At 46.5% G+C, this 16,787-nt stretch overlaps 1 protein-coding gene across 6 annotated transcripts in view; it reads left to right on the top strand.

Moving 5' to 3' along the window:
* LZTS2 (leucine zipper tumor suppressor 2) overlaps positions 1 to 16,787 on the top strand; it is a 647,770-nt gene that overhangs the window by 231,561 nt on the left and 399,422 nt on the right. The gene's annotated exons all lie outside the window — the stretch shown is intronic.

Raw genomic sequence — 16,787 nt, 5'->3', positions numbered from 1 at the left:
CTCCAGTTGCTTAATGGTCGCGCGCAGCGCCTTCAGGACCCCAGCGTGCTTAGCTATGCAAATCCCCCTGATGTAGGTCTTAAACCCCTCCCAGAGCACGGCCTGAGAGTCTACAGAACCCGCATTAAGCGTGAAGTAGTCCTCTATCGCCTCGGAAATCTCATGGACAAATAAGTCGTCCAGCAGTGCTCTCCCAGGGAATCGCCACTGTCGCTCAAAACCCTCGGGGCGCGGAACATCCAAGCGGAGGGACACAGGGGAGTGGTCTGAGTACGTTCTAGGGAGTGTAAGTAGCCCACAAAACCATGGGGACAGGCCCGGGGACAGCAGCCAATAGTCAATTCTGGTCCAAGTGTTGTGTTGCCCCGAGAAATGTGTGTAGTCAGTGGTGTTCGGGTTGCGCCTGCGCCAAATATCGACAAGGGAGAACTGGTGACAAAGGTCCAAAAGTGCGCGCCGCGCCCTAGGCTTGGAAGGAGCAGCCCCAGACGTGCTATCCAAGCCAGCATCGAGCAATAAGTTAAAGTCGCCGCCAAGAATGAGGGCCGCTGGTTCAAGCGTCGCAAGTTGGGCAGCCAGCGCATGAAAAAATTCCGGGGAATCAGTGTTAGGGGCGTACACACATACCAGGATGACCGCATGACCCATTAACACCCCTCGTACTATGCAGTAGCGTCCCTCCGGATCCCCCCGAAACAGCTGGCAGTGAAACGGGACCCTCTTGTGAATCAGCACCGCGGTGCCTCGGGCATAATTGCTAAAATTGGAGAAGTATCTATGGGCGCCCCAGGAAGCTGCAAAGCGGGCAAGAACAGAGGTGTGTAAATGCGTTTCTTGCAGAAAGGCAATGTCAACCCTGTGTCGATTCAGATAGTGTACTACCAGCCTGCATTTTCGTTGATTGTTCAGGCCTCTGACGTTCCAAGACATGAGAGACAGGCCAAGGGGGGCTTCGTGTAAGCCTATGTGTACCGTAGCTGCCATACCACTAACAATGAGAGCAGGAAATCAGAAGCGTCACCGTGTATCCGCAAAGTTACAATCTGACCAGCCATGTCAAGAATATCAAAACTCCCCATCCCATCCCCCCACCCGCCACCCAGCCACATCACGCAAACGTGAGGCAAACCCCAACCTGTGGAAAAAAAACAAAGTTCCAAATAACAATACCAATGATATACAATTAGACAAAAAATCAGCATTTTAAGCCAAAAGTGCTCCCGGCGGTGTCAACCAAAGAGGAATGGCAACGACCCGCCGCCAACCCAGCACCACAGAAAAATCAAGGGCATAACAAAGTGTCTCTAACTTCCCCAGTGCACACAGTCAGAAAACGCAGTCTAAAGCTGGGATGCGGGCTCTGACTCAACCAGGCCCAGAGCCGGAAAACAGGTCTTGGCTAATCGCAGAACCACTGCGCGGAGGAGAGTGTCCATCCTCATCGCCCCCCGAAGGGCCCCTACGTGGTTTATATGTTCGGCAGAACTCCTGTACCGCAGTAGGATTGTCAAAAATCCGCGGTCGGCCATCGATGTCAACCCTCAGCCGGGTCGGATACAGCATACCATATTTGAGGCCTAGGTTGCAGAGCGCCGCTTTCGCCCCAACATATTTACGCCTGGCCTCCTGTACCATGACGGTAAAGTCTGGGTAGAACGAGAGTCTCGAGCCCTGCCAGGTGATCTCGCCCTTCTCCCTGGCCAGCCGCAGGGCCGTGTCCCGGTCTCGGAAGTTCATGATCCGGGCGATCAGAGGGCGAGGCGGGAGCCCCGGGTTAGGTCGTGGCCCCAGGGAGCGGTGCGCCCTCTCGACCACAAAGCCTGGTGTGAAGGAGTCTCTCCCAAAAATGTCCGACAACAGTTGCTCAACAAAAACATCCAGCCTGCCGGTAGCCGTGGACTCCGGAACCCCAGTGATTCGAACGTTATTGCGCCGACTGCGCGATTCCAAGTCCTCGTTCTTGATGGCCACGTCCTTTAGAATGCGCTCCAGCCGATCTAGGCGCTTGGTGTCCTGCACTGCGCCATCTTCCACCGCCGATATTCGAGCCTCAGCCTCCACCAAACGCTGATCGTGGGCCTGGATCTTCGCCCCCATCGTTTCTAGCGTTTTGTTCAGGGCATCAAAGCGTCCATCGAGGACCCTGAATCCCGCACGCATCTCTTGCAGCCAGTCAGGGGATGGAGCAACGGCCGCCGGGCCAGAGGACTGGCCCCCAGCAGGGTCCGGCATGTCCGGGCGACGGTCCGCCGGCGGATCGTGGAGCCTTTCAAAGGGCAGAGTCTTTTGCTTGGGGTCCTTCCGTCCCATGCCCCCACACGGCCAGACTGCGAGTCGCGGGCAGGGGGCCACAAGGCGGCTTCAAGGCGCTGCGACGAAGGCCCAGGGGGAGGAACGGCTCCGTCACTTCTTTGGCCCGCAGCGTGGGCGATGTAGCGATCCCCCGCAGTCGCCGGCCACGCGGCACACCAGACCCAGGCACCAGCACCGGCCGCCCCGCTACAGGGCGATTGCACCACGCCAAAGACCAGGGAGCGTTGCCTTGGGGGTCTGGGCCCCGGACCAAGCAGGGCGGGCAGCCGGTGGCGCGTCAGCAGATGCTGCCAGGCGACCCAGGCCGGGGAGCGGGAGACCGGACGGCACAGGCCGTAAACCCCAGGGGCCGCCGAGCAAGGTCCCAGGGAAGGGGGGCAGAGGCGGCCCGGGCGCTATGGTCAGTGCGGATCCCCCCCAGCCTACCCGCACCGCCAGCCAGCCGTTCCGTCGCCCCCCCATACCCCCAGACCGCAACAGCCCGGGGATCCCGAGTGGGGCCCGCGAGTGAGGCCGCGACCGCGGCGCCGAGCAACAGCCCAACGCCCGGACCGCACCTGGCCAGCGGCGGTGAAGGGGGCGAAGCAGACCCACACCAGACCACGCCCCAGCGCTCAGAACCCCCCCCCGGTTCCCCCCCCCCGGCCCCCGCATCATAACCGGCCGCCGCCGCTGCACCAACCTCCCCGGCCGTCGAGTCAGGCCGCCATCTTGGGCATCAGGTCAGCTCGGCCCTGGCGTTCGTCGGTCGCTCCGGGCGCAGTCGGGGCCAGATCGCCACTCCGGGTCGCTGCAGGGGAACAGGTGAGTCAGCGCCGGCTCCGGGCAGCCATCGCCCGCATCAGGAGGTCGGGAAAGACAGGTTTAGCGCTGAGTCGGCTACGGAGCTTCAACACCGCGCGGCCATCTTAGCACACGGCTTGGCCACGCCCCCCCAAAAAAATGTGGTATTGTTAATACAACTATTTTTAAAGTAGATGGAACTCTGGAAACCAATGTGGGTGGGAAAATGCATTGGAAATATTTGTGAATACAGAAAAAATCCTGACTTCTATTGATTTTAATCACATTTATTCTTTTTTATTTGTGTTTTTATAAAGCAATACTGTACAAGTAGGTGTCAGGGCTCTGTACAGAGATGTAAGAGAAGCATACAATCTGCGATGACTAACCATAACACAGCAAAATCTCAAACTCTGGGGAGTGATGGAGAACATTGGAAATGCCACGTCCTAAAATCTTCCCTTTGAAACATACATTTCCTTCCCCTAAACCACACTTCCGATTGAAGAAAAGCCATACCCTTAGCAGATTTGTCATGGCCGGCAGTGCCATGGGTAGATGCAATTTCTAGTTGCTACGTATTCCACACATAGGTTATAGTTCGCGTTCACAAAATCCTTGTTAATTGCGCCCCCTGCCCCAAGAGCTCTCATAACCTTTCTATTAGACGTGTAACCATTGGCCAGTAGGACCTGCATACCTGTCACCACAAAACTGTCCATTAGCCATCTCTTGCTCTTTAAACATGGCTGACAGGGTGGCCTCCACTGGCATCTCTCTCAAACAATAATCTACGGAAATTACAGAATGGCCCTTGCAAAAGTATCAGGCAGACTGGGAGCCTAAACAGGACAGGGTAGGCGGGCATTTCATATGTGGCCACTTGTATTACCCAATCAATTTGCATGTGGCCCAATCCAGGCTAGTGTTTTCCCAGGTGTGTCCTTTGACCCCTCACACGCTTTGCAGAGAATTAACAGTGTCATGTACCATGACTGGGATGTGTAAGGGAACCCCAGAACAATAAGGTGACCAAGGCTCAAGTCTTTTTTTATGTTTTGCCGTGCCAATACTCATGGGCATTGGTATGGTTTGATTCTGCGATTTCAGATTTTTCCATATAATTAAGGATTTGCCACTCTTACTACATGATGCACCGCCTGCTGCATAGTTTGCTGATTTCCACAAAAGAAGTTCCTAAAACAAATTGATAAAAAGTTACTACAAAAATATATTAATTGCCACTTGTGCTGAGGCGCAGTGGCAGACTCAATGTAAAGGATAATTAGCCACCTTTCAGTCACTGATTTCTTTATTCTCATGTTAAAATGTTATAATGAATTGAAACATAGGTACAGACGGTATTAATGTGTGTTAAAATGCTAATATAGGAAAATAATACTGCCACAGAACGTCGTGCATTGCGCTGCATAATTTGATATGCCGTGCCACATAATTTATAGTCAACATTGACGCATAATTAGGTCCGCTGCTACCGCATAATCGGTCCTCTACTACAGGATCATTCCAGTGGTCCTACCAGTACTTGAATGTTTGCTGTATCTAGGATCAAACCGGGCTGTTCTAACACTTTATGGAATAAGGGGTCTCCTAGTGCTGCGCCCCCATAGCAAAGATGCAAGTGCCATGAGCTGAAATGTCTTCTGTGGTACCTACTGTGGCAGATCTGCAGGACATAGACAGAGGGGTGCTGTGAGGCCTGGACTCGCCCTCCTGATTGGCATCCAAAATACCAATCTACCTGCAGAGGGGTCTGAGAATTGAGGATTTAAAAGAGCCAGAGACGAAATGACAAAAATAAAGAGTCCACATCTTTATTGGTCTCAACTATGAAAACACCATAAGCCTTTTACAACAAGAAAGGAGCACTGAAACCCACTAAAGCAAAGATTAAAAGAGACTAATTTGACTTTGTTTTGATATTTGTGTTTCGTTTTGCAGCGCCTCATTTGTACGCACAGTATCTGGAGTTTACATGGGCTTTTGGTCCTCGCTGGTTTCTCGGTTAGCCGAACACTGCCTTATGATTGTGTGTTTTCATACCTTCCGAGCCCTGTGGCAAGGCCAGGTCTGGTGCCCTACCCTAACACCTGAGTACTGTGTGCCATCAGCGGGACCGGTCTGGTGCCCTACCCCAACACCTGAGTACTGTGTGCCATCAGTAGGCCAGGTCTGGTGCCCTGCCCCAACACCTGAGTACTGTGTGCCATCAGCGGGGCGGGTCTGGTGCCCTGCCCCAACACCTGAGTACTGTGTGCCATCAGCAGGGCAGGTCTGGTGCCCTGCCCAAACACCTGAGTACTGTGTGCCATCAGCTGGGCAGGTCTGGTGCCCTGCCTCAACACCCGAGTGCTGTGTGTCATCAGCAGGCCAGGTCTGGTGCCCTGCCCAAACACCTGAGTGCTGTGTGTCATCAGCAGGCCAGGTCTGGTGCCCTGCTCCAACACCAATGTACTGTATGTGTGGTCAGCGGGACAGCTCTGGTATCCTGCCCCAACACCAATGTATTGTATTGTAATTACATTGCGCTTACTACCCCTGACGAGGTGTCAAAGTGCTTTTTCGGCGAGTAGCACGCTCCTCCATAACCCATAAAGGATTAGTGTTTAATTAGTATAGTGAAATATGAAAGTAATTTGCGTGGTGGATATGTTAGTTGTTTGGATTCAGAAAGATAGCGGAGGGATAGAAGGGGAAAAAAGGTTTGTATTTATATAGCGCTTGCTACCCCTGATGTTGTGTTTAAGCGCTTTTTTGGGGAGTACCACGCTACTCTGGAACCCATAAAGGATTAGTGGTGAATTAGTATAGTGAAATATGAAAGTAATTTGAGTGGTGGATATGTTAGACAGTTATTTGGATTGAGAAGGGTCGCGGTACTGTACATGTGGTCAGCAGGACAGTTCTGGTGCCCTGCTCCAACACCAATGTTCTGTATGTGTGGTCAGAAGGACAGGTCTGGTTAGCAGAGTGGTGTGGGCTAGTTTACGGGAAACCAATAAAGTGGCATTTTGGTCTTCCACGACAACCATGTTAGGTATGTGCGATTTTTCATGCGATTAGGCCTAAGGGGGCTGCAGTCTTATGAATGTTGATAGCAGTTGTGTGCCTGGTGGGAATGGGGACCAGTGTGCCTTTGAACATAATGAGGACTGAACAGCGTTAATGTGGGAGGTGTAATGGTGATTTCATTTTTGGGAAATTGCATTTTATTGAGCAAAATCACAGTTAGTCCGTAGTGTCTGTCGGCTGTTAACTCACAGCTTTCTACCAAAATCCAAACCCCTGCATCCTAGGAAACTAAACTATAGCATTGTAGTGTACATCATCATAGGGAGAAAGGTAGACTTGAATTACTCCTGGATCCCAACAGAACCCAAGGTATAGGAAAAGAACAAGCAGAGAGACATAGATGGAAAGCACACAGTACCACAGCTCATAGGGAAACCACCTCCCCAAGTCGATTCACTTTTACGTGGGATGTCATCTATGTAATTAGGAGTGTAGCCTAAATCGGGCGCTACTGCAATTCTGTGCTTCACAAATTGTTAAAGTCCGCTTGCTGCCTGAGATGCTTTGGTGCAAGGACACCAAGCACAGTCCACCACATGATGTCTGATAGAAAATCCAGCCAAGGGTCAGAGGGTAAAGTGGCCCTCTGAGAACTATTCAAATTCACATTTTGCTCTTTCCTTTTGAGACTTAGCCAAAGTCCTGCTTCAGAGAGAGGGAAGAAAAACCATGCAATCAAAAAACAATTATATAGACTTCAATTAATTCTTTCAGACCCAGCATTGCTGATCTGACAGAGTACTTTCTGTCAGCTCAGTAAATTAAAGGGCAAAATTTAGAGGCCAAAAGGCACCTGTTTTAGTCACCCTTTTCAGATCTCGCCTAGGCAACACTTGCGCTGTCTCTTCGAAACATGCTGTGTACAGGATATGGGCTTTAAGCTCCGCCTATGTTCCAACCATGTATTTTATTGGCTCCTTTGAGTGTCTTTTGGAAAAGCCTCTTTTTCATTGGTTTATTTGTTTATTAGTTTCTCTTTAGTACCTCCTTCTCTCCTAAGGTAACCTTCAATAAGGACAGCCCCTCTTACATGTGTCCTTACTCTGTACGTTTCATTAACTGTTAGTGAGCATTCTTTTGTTAATCACTTTGTCGTCGTAATTAGCGTTGCAAGCACGTAGCTACAAATAATTTAAGTTGGGATGTGGGATGTCCCCGAATTGGCTGCCAGTGTCCAAGGTGCTCTCTTCACACTCGGTCTGTTCCCTTCAAACAGCCACTGGGCTCCTGTAACTGCTTGCGCTGTTTGCTGCCTCCTGGGACTGTCTCCCAGTCCTGACACGAACAGCGGAAGCGGTGCAGGCAGCAGCCCCTTAAAGGCACAGGAGGACCTCAATCAGCAGCCACTGCTCCTATTAACATGTAGGCTGCTGAGCTCTCCCAACTGGAAATGCCTCTCCTGCCAGGAATAAGGCTTCTGAACGGCTCCTCGCACCCAAGGCTCCCCACAATGGCAACTGTACCGCAAACTCCCCTTCCCTGTACGATGTGGTGATCTCTGGTGGTGGCATGGTTGGTGGTGCCTTACAGTGTGCTCTGGGTGAGTAAAATGCCCCCATATCACAATACTACGTACACAGCAGAATCCCTGCTTACAAACAACATGCATTTGACCAGACTTGCTATTTTTTATCTGTCTGTTTAAATAATAATGTTTTTTTACATTTTTTCACAAACAATATTGCAGCAGTAGAATAAGCAATAAAACAAAAACCACAAACCATGGAAAGGGTGCAGTACCACAGGCTGTTACTAGGGGTCCCTGTGAAGTTGTAAAGGGACCTCTATTAGCCACATAAGGTACTGCACCCTTAATGCAATCCTAACAAAACAAAATTGCAGCAGAGCATACGTTTCCATTTCTTTTTATTGGAAGTGAGATTTTTGTTAGCTTGCATTTTAAAAATACACCACAACAATGGTGCATTTTTAAAACACACTAACAAAATTCTCAATTCCAATTAAAACAAATACAAACGTATGCTCACCTGCAATATTTCGCTTTACAATTACATTAAGGGTGCAGCACATTATGTGACTAATAGAGATCACTTTACAACTCCACAGAAAACCTAGTAACAATGTATGGCACTACACCCTTTCATTGCTTCCTGGACTTTCTTTTATTACTTATGCTACTGCTGGGATATTTTTGAACAAAAAAAATGAAAAAGCATTATCATTTGCAACCCAAATAGCTAAAACTTTCACCAATGCGAGACCTATTGCATTGCAAATGCTTGTTAATTACTGCTGGTTCTTGGATATTGGAGGAACCACCAGACTTAAAGCCCTGCTTGTATCCAGATATAGTCACTGTGAGGCACTAGTGTCTTGATTAGCTTGAGGTGGACTCTGCATGCGGAAAAGTGTATTTTTCCTCTCTGAATTAACACCCAGTTTCAAAAGGTAACTCACTATCTGCGTGTAAGCCAGCTCTCTCCTTGGGGATTCGTGCACCGTCAGGTGCTGGCTGGGAAGTGAGGGGTGTTTTCTTCACGGGTGGGGGGGTGAGGGGGTGATAGTGGTTACTCAGTGTAGGATTGGCTGGTTGTGGGTGTGAGGAAGCAATGAGCGTGAAAGGTTTGGACAGGTGACTGAATTTGAGGGAATGGATGCTTGGGAGAAGGGCCATGAATTGAGGTAAGAGTATTTGTGCCTCCCAGCCCTTGTACTTGCCTCAGTGTCTACCTGTCACAGGATCAATGTTTCTTGGCCCCCATGTCTAAGCCTCTATGTACCAGTGGCTTTCCCCGCGTGTCTTGGAGGGCGTGCATTCACATCTGTCCGGCCTAGTGTTAGTGTCTGTAACAGAAAGGTGGCTCAGTGAGTTAAGTGCTTGCTTTGGCATCTCTAGTGACCAAGAAGCCACAGATTTAAATCCTGGCCAGACCAACTCCTTATTCCGACCGTCTAAAGTGTTTTACTTGAGTTCCACTAACTGGGGCAAAAACAACACCTGCCATTTAAGGCTCTATTCAAACCAGTCATACAGATGTCCATGGTGTTTCAACAGTGAGAGGAACCGGTTATGTTTCCGCTCTTGGAGAAATTGCATTTGTACTTCTTCCGTGGCTGGGTTGGGAGACGCGGTTTATGGTTAACCATGACTGTAATTCTGTGCATATGCTGCCATGATGAGGCCTGCTGCCCCGCCTGACCCCTGCGCATGCGCACAGACTATTTGTGGTAAGGAGGATCTGCTTTCATTGCGTTTTAGGGGGAATCCGGGCCTGCAGCGCAAAGGAGAAACACATGCGGCAGATAGGCGCGCGGGGAAAGGGTCTGTGCGCCGTGAGAGCAGTCTGTGGGAGATAAACGCCCTCAGCTTTTCTAGCAGAAACATCTGCTCCAGAGGCCATGTGGGAGGAAATGAGATCCGGTGGGCTTTGTTTGATTTGCAGCAGGCTCTCCATATCCCGCCAGCCACTCTCGAAGCAGGCTGCCCCGTAATCAGCGCCCTCTGAGGTTGTCTGGAGAATGAGTATCTTTGGAACATTTTTTTAGTCTGAGGGTGAGAGTGAGACGCATCTAGAGGTGAGGGCAAGAGCAACAGAGGAAGAAACCGAGAAAGAAGAGGCCTGCATTGCATAGAAACCCATAATAGCACATGCAAGCATGTCAAAAAGATATATACATAGGATTGACATTCAAGCAAACCTAGCAGAGACAAACAAGGCTCAGACATCAAAACTACATGATCAAGAAATTAGAAACAACATAAAGTCTTCAGGCCCTGCCTCAAATGAAGGCACGGCGAATGGCAGCCTGTAGGGCGCAAACATGGATTAGGGTTCCTCGTTTGTATATCCCGGGGCCGACCTCATAGTTTCTAGCAGTGTTGTCGTTTGTCGAAAGTGGCAATATGTGCCTGGTATAAATAGGGTGTATTTAACAGTGCACGTGGGGCCCTGCTCAGTCTGTCAAGGCAAGTGTAGGGTGTTTCGAAGGTGTAGCCGAGTTTCAGCAGGCTCCTGGCTCGTCCACTTAATCATAAAGTACATACTTAAATCTGTGGACAAGGTGAAGCATGGAGGGAAGCTAAAACTTAAAATGGATGGGATTTAAAAGCATCCTCAACAGGAGGATTGACAACAGAAGTATGTGACAGAAATGGTTGACAACCTATTCATCAGACAAGAATCTGTTTCTTTTTTTTTTTTTTATTTTTTTATTTTTTTTATTGTTGAAACTGAAGGTGTCATACAACATTCAAGTTAAGACATAAAGTATCGCATTACAAAAAACCAAAAACATCGCCGATACAATGAACCAAGATCTTTGTACAATAACAAAAGCAATTAGAAGGCGACCTAAATGAAAAGAGAGTCAAAAATTTTTCCCAAATTTTATCGAATTTTCTCCCCCCTCCAATCCTCGCTGCATAGTTACGCTCACTAATCTTAACTCTTTGCATTTTACGCAACCATTCATAGAAGGATGGAGTCTGAGTTGATCGCCAATTCTGAAGAAGCAATGATCTTGCCACTGCCATGCAGATAAACAGAAGTTTAGCATGTGAGACAGAGATATTTAGATTCTGATCCAAACCGTGCAGCATCAAATTGGAATTTAAAGATATCTGGATATGCAAAATAGAAGATAAAAAAGCAAAAATATCTCTCCAGAACTCTTTGATCATGCAACATTCAACTGTGACGTGTGTCCAGTTAGCGGGGGCAAAACTTTGACAACGAAAGCAAATCGGTGTATAATTACTAAACATTTTGGCAATTACCGCCGGGGTATAGTAGAGGAGCCATTTCCCAAAAAATATCATTCTACGCCAATTGGCTCCCCGTAAAGTGGAATTACATCCGGATTTACGCGGTTGCATAAATAGTAAACCGAAAAGATATTTGGGGGTGTTTTTTTCTTCTTCAGTTACAGATCTTTTCGGTTTGAATTTTGTTCCCCTTCTTCAAAGGGTTCGTTCGATGTTAACTCGCTGGAATAAATTGCCTTTATCATTACTAGGCAGAGTTGCCCTGATTAAAATGTCCATTTTACCATTGTTTAACTTTCTGTTTTCAACAATTCCGTGTTTTCTCCCAGGGTCTTTTTTTTCTAAAATAGAATCCTTATTCTCAAGTTTTCTGTGGTCACATAAAAAGCCCCGGATTGCGTTGACTACCCTTTATGAGGGTTTAGATAATGGCGGTCTGGCACTTCCAAACATTAGAGAGTATTATTACGCCTATTTTGCTCAGTACTTATCTCGTTTCAAGGTCCCTTCGCCGATTCCAAATGATTATATTAGTTTTTTTTTCGATTTAATTTTTTCCGAGAGTCAAATATCCTCCCCTCTTCAAATACCCAAATCTCCAAAATTGGTTAGGTATAAAATACTTGCTTGGTTTTTTATGAAGCGTAAGGCTTTGATTAGTCGATACTCTATCTCTCTTTTCAATACTTCCTCTTCGCTGATTAATTTACTCTCCTCAAGAGGGCAGGTGGTAAGCCCGCATTTAATGGGCTATTGGTCTAAAGCCGGCTTTAGCACAGTAGGCGATTTTTTACATCACTCTAGGTGGTTAACTCCGTCCGAGATGCGCCTACTACTTTCAGGCAACTTTTTGCTAGCCGGGTCTTATCATTTAATCTATAAACTTTTACTGTTGTTTGCTCCCACCTCCTTTACTCAGATTTCCCCTTTTAATAATGATCTCCTGTTCAATACTACTTTAATAAGGAAACCTGGTGAGTGGAAACGTCATCTTGCCCAGATCAAACAAGATGATTTAGAATCGAAAGCAGTTAAAAAATGGTGGGAACACGAAAAGCAGGTTTTATCTTTAACGACGTGGCGGACTATTAATAAATATAAGAATCTGTTTCTTGATACCATTTCCGGCCACAAGGAGCTTGAAGCAGAACAGGGGGAGACTTTCAGGGGCACCGCCTATTGTTGTGGGATTCCAAACTGACAAGATTGCGCTGTGAAGTGTAGACTTCAGCCATCAAAAACTGAACATGGGGGGATGTCCAGAAATACAAACAGCTTAGCGTTGCTACTTTAAGGTTCCTGAGCACCGTTCTTGAAAAGAACAAAAACTGATTTTTTTCAGGTCCCTTGCTTGCAAAAGACCTATTGCTATAAAATTCACTTTGCATCTTTAAGTGCAGTTGGATCACTTAATGAGACTGAACGCTTAACTGAATATCCCTCACTAGTTGAAATACCAACATAGTCTGCCGGCTTCAATAGCAGTGTGCTGCAGCTCACTAGTGTCGTGCACCGAGAGCAGCTTGGAAGCCAGGATAGGGACTGGTGCAACGCGAAGCCTGAACAGGGTGCTTTGAGCTAAGAACTTCCTTGTTCTCCCCTTGATTGGAGGAGGGTGGCATATCTTTATTGCAGTGGATACACCACATGTGACTACCAGATTCAGAGAGAGTGAGCAGGTCACACAAGCGAGACAGGGTAAGCACAGAGGGGAATCACAGGTTTGAGGACAGGCCGAAAGGAGTAAGGAAACGAGGATCATCTGTCTCTCTCAAACAGGCAGTGATACAAGCAAATGGTTTTGGAGGTCGTGGCCCCTGCACCCCAATGATAACCAGTGGTGTTATAGGTGAAGGGTAGGCCTAAACCAGGCTGTTTGATCACATATAGTAGCTGCACAGCAGAGAGATCTCTGAAAACTATTGATGGATTTTTTAAGAGGTGGTTTGGTAAACACCACAAATCTGGTGTAACACTTGTTAGCTGGCCTAGGAGGTTTCCAGAAACCCCAGCGAAGTTCTTGCAATAAGGACTTTTCCCCAGAGGTGAAATTCATTGAGAGAAAAGATCGGGTCCTGTTCTCAAGGTTCCATGTCGGAGTGCAGCCACTCGATAAAATTGAGAACTGCTCCAAAATGAGATAAACTAAATTGTCCTCAATCTAGATTCAGGAGTAGACGAGCAACATCACAGCACATCACAACAACAAAAACTCTAGGGTTGACTGAAGAAATACCAGAAATGTTTTCTGGTATCTAACTTAAAGTTAACCGAATCCTTTGAATAGACCAACAAATTGGAGTATACTCAGACAGCAATATGTGCACATATTTTGGATTTCCACTGTGTTGTGGAGGGTTTCAGCTTGCATTGTAAATTCTGTAGAGGAGATATTTTAATCTCTTGATAGCTATATCACATTTCAAGTCGCCATCCAAAATCATTGAATGTTTACGATTCTCCTAATTTATCATGATTTATCAGACAGAAGGACACACTTTTGGTTTGTTTTTCTGTATCCACTACACTACAGATATTGTGGTTAAACACAGCTCATGGCCAGGTCACTCATTTTACACTCTATTTGTTACAACACAATTACAACACCTCGTTTCAGTGCTGGATCCAGAGAAATCTCTCCTGAAGCAGATTATAAAAATCATTCACTAAACATCAGAGCCCACTTGTATTAGGTGACCCCCTTCCCCCATGGCAGGCTTGAATCGCTTAATTTCTGGCATGGTCCAAAACACACAGCAGGCCACAAAGGCAGCTGGCAAGTGAATTTACTCAACCTTGCCTTCCTTTAAAAGAGAAGGTCGAAAATTGGAACAAAAGAGAAAAAGCAAGTTTGGTACAGGTAGAGAACCTTTTAAAAGCTATATGAGAATCTACCACAAGTCAATTCAGTGGGCTTAGAAAAAAAGTATGCATCACCTAACGAACCAGCCTCAAACCATATAAAGAAATTGTTTAAAATCTTGAAGGAAACCACTGAACCTGCAACCCAGAAGGATGCCATAATTGTTTCCTAGCAACTGAAGATCCTGGCTGATATCCATGAGAATCCAGCCCAAACCATGGCATTCCAGTGGAACCAAAGATAATTGGCTTCTGCCTTATATCTTAGCTGCTTTTTCCTTGTGGCCATCACCTGGGATAGACTCTTCGTATTGCAGCAGCACTAATTGTGGTTTGAATTTGGCTGGTCCGTGTCTGGAGTAACATTGTGGGCAAAACTTGATGAAATGCAATGCTGCCTAGAGTAAGCAAAGGTGCGGGATTAATTCAAGCATCTCACCTATCACTAGACTCGACACTGTAACCGTTTCGACAATAGAGCACCAACAAATGAGATTTCAAAACGCCCAACATTTCGAAATCAAGAAGCAAAATCATGCCTGAAACCAACAAATTTCAAATCAGTGAAGTCCCCCAAGAATGTCACTGGCTGCCAGTAGCACACATAATAAAGGTCAAAGTCCCGTACTCAGTTTTCAAAACTAATCAGCCTACCTTCCGGACCTGACAACTTTAAATGCCACTTCAAAACCTGAGATCAAGCGGATCAAACTTGCTCAAGCAACCGAGATTCAGTTAGAAAACGCAAGGAGATAATCCGAGTGATAGCATGGGTGGGCTGTTGCACAGCTCTGAAACTCTCCACACTCAGATTTGAGGAACCAACCAACCCCAACAGCTGTCAGAATAAATCTGAAGAGCAGCCTCCTCATTGAGGCCTACTCCCTCCCTTACACAATTGAAGCAAAGCCCTCCATTTAAGAACAGGCCTCTCTTAAGATGCAGTCCAAAGGCCCTTGCAGGTCCAGCTCTCAGGAGACATGGATACGTTTACCCAGGAATTTAGCTAGCAATTCACAGGGAAGGTTTTTATACAGTGGCTAAATTTGTATCAACTCACTAGCGCTGCAAAGTGACTTCTGGTCTCAATGTATCAGTGGTCCATTGGAAGCAATGATGTCAAACGTCCGGGCAGTTATGCAGTAAATCAAATCCATCATGAAACTGCAAAAATGTAAGTAAGTTACAAAGCTATAAAAAAGCTAAAGGGAGCAGCAAGTTTCAACACTGTTCATCATGATGTGGAAAAGGGGTTCATGCGTTTGAAGTGTAGAAGCGTAAGATGGATCTACATTTTTGCTCGGACCAAAAACCAGGACTCTTAACTACAAGTAGGAATACTGGTATGCTAAAGTATTAAACATTTTGGGAAGTATTTGTGGACTGAATGATTCAAAGCTCAGACAAACCACTTAAAAATAATGTTGAGGTAGTTGACGATCTCGCTTCTGTCTGCCAAGTCAGTCGTTTGTTGGACTTTTAACTGATTATGTTTCACCTGTTTCTACATGGTGCTATTTGTTGTAGCACTTTGTTTATGCCTTCAATCGGCATTTTGCGCAGTGTAAGCTATAGAAAAAAACACACAAACCATATTCTAGCATTGTCGTAAGATTACTTTTCTTGTCAGAGGATGGGACAATAGAATTGGGTTTACTTGAGGTACTGCATTTTGGCCATTGGAGTCAGTGACGTACTGTTTTACATTACTGAAATGTGTAAAGCTTTGTTTCATTAAGTGAAGGAGAAAGCTGTCTGGCTTCCCTTTTAAGGTCACGCATTTAACATATTATTGAGGTGCTAAAATACAAATGTAAAAGGAGTCTTTGTAGAATCTTGAAGGGTTGATGTTTGGTCAATTAACTGGTGGTAGCCTTGTGATTAATATTTGCTGCCTGCCAAGGTCTGACTAAAGGTCTAGGACTGTTGTATTGAGTGATCTTGTGCATGCTGGGATAATGACAGCTAAAGAAATAACAAGCTGATGGTCAGGGGTACCTTAAGGTTTTTGGGGGCCTGGGCCAAATGTATTATGGGGACCTCTATTTGGAACAGCCTTGAAATTACGGGCCAGTTTCAGCTATTTCATGCCCACTTTGGCCAGTTCTCGGACATTGCACAGGCACGCTCGTTCTAAATCTAAATGTGTTGACATCTAATATTCAGGGATAGTAATGTGTGTTTTCAGTACTGTAACACAGCAGCAGCTGACTAATGTTACTGCAGTTATCTCTGTGACATGGTCCCATTTCTCTTCTGTGAGATCCTGTTTTGATCTAAAAGAGACTTTTTAAGGATGTTGCGTGGAATTTAAACGTAACATTTCTCTGCAAATGTATCTGTAAAAGACTCTCACACATCACTCACATTACAAATAAATTAGAGGAAAACGGTATTTGAAACAATCTGTTTAAGAATTATTCAAGGTCATCAGGACAAATCTCTCTGTAGATCAGAGCTGGCTGTAATAGAGGGCCCCCTGAAAGGCTGGGGCCCTGGTCAAAAGCCCACGTTGCCCATGCCAAAAACATCTCTGATGATGATTCATGACCAGTAATGGAGGTCGGGGAGCTTTCAGTTAGCCTTCTAAGAGAAAAGGGACAACCATGTTTTGTTCTTTGTTGTGTGGTTGTGGAGGTGCATTGGATAGGTTATGTGAAATAAAAGTTTACAAAATGCCGAGACGACAACTTGCCGGTTCCTCTGATCTGTACATGTTGCACTCACAAGGCACTTTACTAATATGGAACCAGACATCCTAATCTTAAAGGAAACCCATATAATACAAGACAAGATGATTAGAGTGCATTGGACATGTGCAAAACAGTCTTGTTTCATTACAGCACAAGTTCAAAGCTCTGGGTCATTCAGAGTTTTAGTGTCCACAGTGACAGACTGATTGTATGCCAGAATGAACATCAAAAGCAGCGCTTCACAAAAGCTAATTTTTATGGCCCTGACGGTGGTCCTGGAAAGCCGCTTATTCAGTTTATGGAGACTCTTGGATACT

The sequence above is a fragment of the Triturus cristatus genome, chromosome 1_2 (genome assembly GCF_964204655.1).
Source record: "Triturus cristatus chromosome 1_2, aTriCri1.1, whole genome shotgun sequence".
Lineage (NCBI taxonomy): Eukaryota > Metazoa > Chordata > Amphibia > Caudata > Salamandridae > Triturus > Triturus cristatus.
Note: the sequence above shows the minus strand (reverse complement) of the source record. Positions and strands in the feature narration are given on the sequence as shown.